Here is a 7,001-nt window from a genome sequence, read left to right as displayed (position 1 = left end):
GCCATTTACCTGGTCTCTGAACTCCATGGCCACCAGCCACCCCACACTAGGCTGCCAGGTGCCGTGAACACTGGCCCCTGACCGCCCTGTCCACAGCCATCGCCCCACATGCCTGGGCCCACCGGGAGGACACTGGGTTTGTAGATGGTCCCTAGACACACTGTCTTGTGTCCCATCTCAAGGACTTGCATGGGTCTGCCTCACTGTGCTAGGCAGGTGGGAGGTGCCAGCGAGGGACAGGAGTTGGTGGGGAGTGCCCAGCGCCCTGAGCCTGCATGGGGACCTGGAGGCTGACCCCAGGCTGAGACGATGAAAGCGCCTTCTAAAAGCTTTCTGCAGCTTCTCTGGAGGGTGCCAGGGGATGGGGCCCGGAGTCACTGGTCACCGGCTGGCTTTAAACACCTGTGTAAACCTCCCCCCATTCTGTCTCAGTCTCTCACATGCTGCCTGGAATCACCTCCCAAATAAACTACCTGCACCCCAACCCTGGTCCCGGTGTCAGCTGTGGGGACTCAGAAGTACCGCAGCAATCTTTGGGAGCTGAGATCCTTCCAGCAGCCCAGTACCACACGCGTCGTCAGGTCCCTTGGGTGTAGACTTTCTGTTCGACCCTTGGGTGGAGCTAGGGGTGGAGGTGTGGTCAGGGGAGATAAAAGATGGGGTTCAGTCCTTCAGGTCTAGCCGAGGCTCTAAGGCCTGTACCCAGCCCCAAATCTCTGACTGAGATGGACAGCTTCTCAGGACCCTACCTGATGCCTAAATTCTTGCCCCAATCATCTCATTCTGCTTGCATGCCCCTAAGAATGGGGAGCTCACTACTATCCTAGCAGCCAGCTCCATCTATCCATGGCCCTGACTGCTGGCCATTTATTAGCTACTTAATAAATATAGGGATTTGAGTAAATGAGTAATGAAACAACTATTTTTATATCAAAGCTCCCAGAGCTTTTTTTTTGGAGACAAACAGCCAGAATCACACAATAATGCTGGGAACCCAGGCTTGCATTTAGGAAGTGCTTCTCTTCTCTAGGCCAGAGGTCAGCAAACTATAGCTATTGGTACAAATCCAGCGTATTGCCTATTTTTGTCCAGCCCATCAAATAAGAATGGCTTTTATGTCTTTAGAAAGATTGGGGAAAACAAAAAGAATAATATTTCATGACATGCAAAATTATATGAACTTCAAAAGTCAGTATCTGTAAATAGATATTGTTGGAAGTCAGCCATGCTCACTCATTTATGGATTGTCAGTGGCAGCTTTTGCACCATAAACAGCAGAGTTGAGTAGTTGTAGCAGATACTGTTTGGCCCACAGAGTCTGAAATATTTACTGTCTGGCTCTTAACAGAAAAAGTTTACCCACTCCAACAGAGTTTGTCCACGCAGGCAAGGACACCCATTTTGCAGTCGAGAAGATGAGGCTCACAGGGTCAAGGAATACCCTGTGTCTGTAGGTGGCAGGATGGGAGGAGATCTGGTGCACCAAGGGGCAGGCAGAGCCCCCCACCCCACCTCTGCAGGCCCAGTGGCCGGGCCCAGCCTGTCCGGCCGTGCGACTGTGCGCTGCCCAGCATCCCCCTTGGCAGGGGCTGGGCCAGGGCCTCAGGGCCCACCGTGCTCCCGTGCTGCCGGCAGATCCACGCTGCAGGCGGAACAGCTGCCAAAGGCTCCGGAAGTGGGTCAGGCCCCAGGAGCGGCGGCCTAAATTTAGCTGCTCCTTAGGGCCTCCTTCATTGATTCCTTTATTTCATATTTACTGAGCAGCTGTGCAGTGCCAGTGCCCTGTGATGGGGGCTGGAAACAGAGGCAGGGTAGGAGTCCCGGCCCTCAAGGAGCCCCCATTGCATGGGAGGGACCCTCGTGGAAGCAAGGACACAGTGGAGGTGTGATCCTGGTAGCAAAGCAGCAAGACTGCTGTCCACGTCCAGGAGAGGGCGTGGGTCAAGGATGATAAAGCCCCCTATGTTGGAGCTGCGGTGTGAAGGGTGGAGATGGGAGAGGAGTCTCCAGGCAGAAGGACCAGTAGGTGCCAAGACATGGAGATGTGAGAGAGAGAAAGGCCTGGAAGCTCACACGTGTGGGGTGGGGGCCTAGGGGGTGCAGGGTGAGAGGGCCTGGGGGTCACGGGAGACACAAGACTTGCCCTGGGTGCTGTGGGTACAGGGGGCCTGTGGCAGCTTTGGGACAGGCTTGGGGAGCTCAATCACATTGGCAACTTAGAAAGCTCTAGCACAGGGTGCCCTTGAGCTGACAGAGACAGGGGTCCCAAGCCAAGGCAGAGGTGAGGGCAAGCTGGGAGGAGGGGGGCTGGAGGTCACAAGTGGAGAGGGGAGGCAAAGGGGCTGGGGAGAAATCAGTTTGTAGGATAGAAAGTGTACCCTGCATGGAAGGCCTACCTGTGGGCACTCAGGGGCACCCAGGGAAGCTTGATGGGCTTTCAAACCCTCAAGCCTCTCTGTCCATGGTGGGGGGCAGGGGTGGCTGAATACCAGCTGCATGTTCCCACCACAGGGCTTGGGTTGTGAGCACAGGTCAGGTGTGGGAGGCCGAATGGTGTCCCCCCAAATTCATGTCCACTCAGGACCTCAGAGTATGGTCTTATCCAGAAATAGAGGTGTTTGAGAGGTCATTGGTTAGGGTTTGAGGTGGATTAGGGTGGGCCTAAGCCCAATACCTGGAACCCTGTGAGAAGAGGGCACTGCGGGCAGAGAAGCAAGACCTATGGGGGCGGCGGATGTGAAGCCCCAGGCAGAGAATGGTTGGGGCAGCTACCAAGCCAGGGGCTCAAGGACTGTGGGCAGCTCTGGGGTGGCAAAGGGGCCTGGGACAGCTTCTCAGGTAGGAGCCCACCCCGCTGCCCCCTGGACTTCAGCCTTCTGGCTTCTGGAAGTGTGGGATGTGTTTCTGTTGCTTTAAGCCAATGATCTGTGGTAATTTTGTGGCAGTAGCCCCAGGAAACTTCCCCGCAGGCCCATGGCATCGGGGTGCTCTGAGGACACTGATTGAGCAGTGCCCCTTCCTAGCCAGGCACTCCACCTATCCCAGCCGCTCACCTAGGGGTCACTTCTCCTCCCTCCCCCTCCCAGGAGACCTGTGTCCCAGACCAGCCTGCCCTGGAGAGATCCCCACTCCAGGCCTCCCTTTTCTGGCCCACGACATACCTGCCTTCCCCAAGCTGTGCCACCCGGGACCCAGCAGGCTCACGAGTTGTCACCTGATGCCAGGGAAGCCGGGCCCCTCCCCCACTCGAGGACTGATGCCTGGTTAGTGGCAGGGCTGGAGGTGGGGTGGGGTGGGCGTCTTTATGTCCCTGGGGAGCTCAGTGCCTGTTACTCTGAGAAAGCAACTTCCCAGCCTGTGTCTGCCCCTGAAGCCATGGGCCATTTCTGATGACCACCCCCGACCCCTCACCAGAACCCTGAGTGGATTTCACAGGCCCCACTCAGCAGCCTGGCTCAGGTGCTGGCTTCCCCCTCTTTGCCTCTTGTTGTAATTATGGGCTCACTCGCAAGCTCCCAGCAGGAGGCTGGACTTGTGAGCCCTGTTTCTCAACCTTAGCAAAGTCCCCCCACCCTGTCCCATGAGCCCCAGGAGTCAGGGCTAGGGGTGTGACAGCAGCCAGGGTCAGTGGCCACAGCAGGTGCCCCAGAGGTGCCCAGCGGGGCAGAGGACAGGCCTCCTAGAGCTTGGCCGGAAACTGCAAATGTCCAAGGCCAGGAGGCCGGGTGACTGGGGGCCTGGAGGGTGGTGGGAGGGCTTGGCCAAGACGGGCTGTGTGCCGGGGCTGCTCTGGCAGGAGGCAAAGCCCCGCAGCCCCTGCTCAGCCTGCCCCAGTCCCCCGCGAGCCGACGCCTGCCACCAGCGACCGGGGGGAACTATTAGCCCCTCCCGGTGGCCCCCCCCGAACGGAGCCCTGTCCCTTTCTGGTCCTCTCCATGGGGCTGTCCCAGCTGAGGGTGGAACCCAGTGTTTTCCTGCTGGAAAATAACCATTGTTCCAGCTGTAAAAAGCCAGGTAGAGCTTTAATCATCTCCCCCCTGGGGATGGAAAGGGAGAATATGCGCGGTGGTTCTGAGTACCTGGCCTCGGGGTGGGGCTCCCCCTCGGGGTACAGAGTTTAACCACAGTACCTGGCCCTGCTCGCAGCCCTGGTGGGGGACAGAGGGAGGGCAGGAGCTGAGACCCCCCGCACCTGCCTTCTGTTGGGAACCCAAGTCCCAAGATGGGGAAGAAGCTCCTCGGGCCACGGGGTGAACGGCAGCTGGTCTTCCAGCAACACGGCCACGGGAGGACCCCAAGAGGTAGCCTGGCTGTCTGGGGCCCTGGGCTCGGAAAGCCCCTGCCTCGCTTTTCCTCAAGTCATGGACCAGGCATTCGTTCAAAAGAAATGATCTCAAAGGGTCTTCTAGGAAAAGCCTTGGTGAGAGCCCCCCCTTCCCCTCATTTGGAGCCTTAATCTGTCACAAACCAGTGGCCACAGCTGAAGCTGCTCTTGGCACAGGTCAGCCTGCAGTTACTGTCCACCTGGGACACTCCTGAAAGGGAAAAGGCTGTGGTTAACAATGACACTGGGAGACAGGAGGAAACCAGGACTGCCCGGGAAGCAAACGTTGGGTCGGCCTGAGCCCGGGCCTCCCCTGCAGGTGTGGGCAGGGAAGGACCCACGCTCCTTGTGTGGGTGTGGCAGGGCTCCGTTCCTGTGGGTGGCTGGACTGGAGGCCTCTGGGCCCGCTGGGCCCCTGCCACGTGGGTCTCTCCAACACGGAAGCCTCTGGAAAGCAAGCAAGGGAGGGAGTCCACTGGCCTGATGGAAACCAAACTCCCCTGTAATCCCATGGGGGTAATAGCATTCCATTTACAAGCAAGTCACAGACCCACCACACTCGAGCGGTGGGGTCTACATGGGAGACGGGGGCCTTGTCTGTCTACCGCAGGGTTCCAGCTGGAGTGGTAGTGGGAGGCAGCTGCCCAGGCAGAAGGCCGGGCATTAGAACGCAGGAGGGAAGGAGCCTGGAAAAGCTCCAGGCCCAGCCCCCATCACCTGGAGGCTGCCCCTGAGCTTGGAGAGCGGCAGAGCCCTGCCCAAGACCTCGCAATATCAGCCTGGATGTAAACCCAGTTTCCTACCTCCAGCCTAGGACTCCTCAACGAGGTCCAGCTGACAGCAGGGGCCATCAGCCTCCACTGCAGCCAGTGCTCCGGAGGCCACTGCACATTTGTGTCTGAAAGTTACGCCAACAAGGTCTGCAAATCCAGGAATCCTTTGGGGCACAGAGGGACCCTGGGGCTCTTAGGTGGAGACCCTGGCTGTGGGCAGGTGGTTTCCATGGATACTGCTGCCCCTTGTACTGGCAAGCGCAAGGATCATGCTTCCAGCATGCTTTGCACAGGCGCCGGAGGCTTCACCTGGTTCAGTCCTTGGCCACCCTGCCCCTTTCCTGTCCCACCTTCTGCTGTACCCTGGGGTCTTCCTCCCCTCCCCACCAGAGCCCAACATCCTGTCTGGGCCTGAATCCCCTTTCCCAGGCTCAGCTCTGCCCTGCTCCCTTCCCCCCGCCCCCTATGGAAACTTCCCCACCCTCTGCTGGATTGAGGACAAAATGCAGCCTGGAATTCATGCCGCCCAAACTCACTTTCACTTACCTTTGCAGCCTGCCTCTCACCGCTGCCCTCTTCCCTAGAACCCTGCATGCCATCATTCATTCCTGCATGCATTCATTCAGTTGTTCATTCAACACAGATTTTTACACACCTATCATGTGCCAGACTTTGTTGTCAGAGCTGGGCACACAGAGCGGGTGAAAGGCCCCACCCTCTCGGAGCGCAGGTCTTGGACTGAAGACAAACAAGAAATAAGTCAATCGATACTGTGTTGGATTCGCTACCAGCCGCCGCTCTGGGTCATGGAGAACATGGCCAGGGATGGCCTCTCTGGGTGGCCTTGAAACAGGTGCCAGGGAAGGGAGGAGCAGGCACCCACACAGGAGGCCAGGAAGATGTAGGGTGTGTAAAGGACCTTGACCTTCACTCTGAGGTGGGGGGGAGCCCCTGGGGGGTCTGACTGTTTCTAGCTGCTGGCGGGGAAGAGCCTGCTGGATGAGGAGGCCACGGCGGGGATGGGAGGGTGGAGACTGGGCCGCGGACTGGGCCGGAGAGTGGAGAGAAGGGTCCAGATGCCGGCGTGGGTTGAAGACGCTCAATTCTCAGGACAGGTCGAGTCAAAGTGCCTGTTGGGGGAGCCGCAGGCGGGGAGTCAGGCAAGGTTCTGTGCGGGACCTCGCAGTCTCCTCAGGCCGGGGGCCTTAAAGAATGGGCCCTTCACAGTGCTGGAGGCCAGAAGGGCGAACTCGGATGGCAGCAGGGCCTTGCCCCCTTTGGAGGTTTAGGGGAGAGTCTGACCATTGCCTCTCTCCAGGCTTCCAATGGTTTCCAGTCCCCCTGGCAGTCCTAGCCACATCCCTCCATTTTCTGCCTCTGTCTTCCCATAGCTTCTTTTTTCTGTGCCTCTACCATGTCTCTGGGCTCAATCTCCCATCTCCTCTCTTTTCAAAAGATGCCAGTCATTAGATTTAGGGACCCCACCCCCACCCCAATCAGGGACATCCTCATTTGGACCATCGCATCCCAAAGACCTTGTTTCTAACCAAGGTCCCATTCAGAGGCTTTGGGTGGCCATGAACTTGGGAGCCCTGTTCACCCTTGCATGACACAGCAGTTTTAGAATGCCTGTGAGAGCTACGGGGTGCTGTCTGCTGGGGGCAGGTGGCATCTGTGAGTGCTGAGGAGGGGAGGTTGGGGCAGGACAAGGAGCCTCAGGATCTTCTGTCCCATGGTGACTACAGCCACGGACCACCCTATGATGCTGCAACCTTGGGTGGTCTCCTCTGTTGGGCAGGTCACAAGATGGTGACCAGAGGAGCAGGGTCATGTCCAGACTCTTGATGACCAAGGGAAGGAGGGTGCCCTCTCCTCCTGGGTCTCCTTCCCTGGAAGCCTCCAGG

This window comes from Tamandua tetradactyla, chromosome 12 (genome assembly GCF_023851605.1).
Source record: "Tamandua tetradactyla isolate mTamTet1 chromosome 12, mTamTet1.pri, whole genome shotgun sequence".
NCBI classification, from domain to species: domain Eukaryota; kingdom Metazoa; phylum Chordata; class Mammalia; order Pilosa; family Myrmecophagidae; genus Tamandua; species Tamandua tetradactyla.
The sequence above is the reverse complement of the archived record's forward strand: the minus strand, read 5'-3'. Positions refer to the sequence as shown.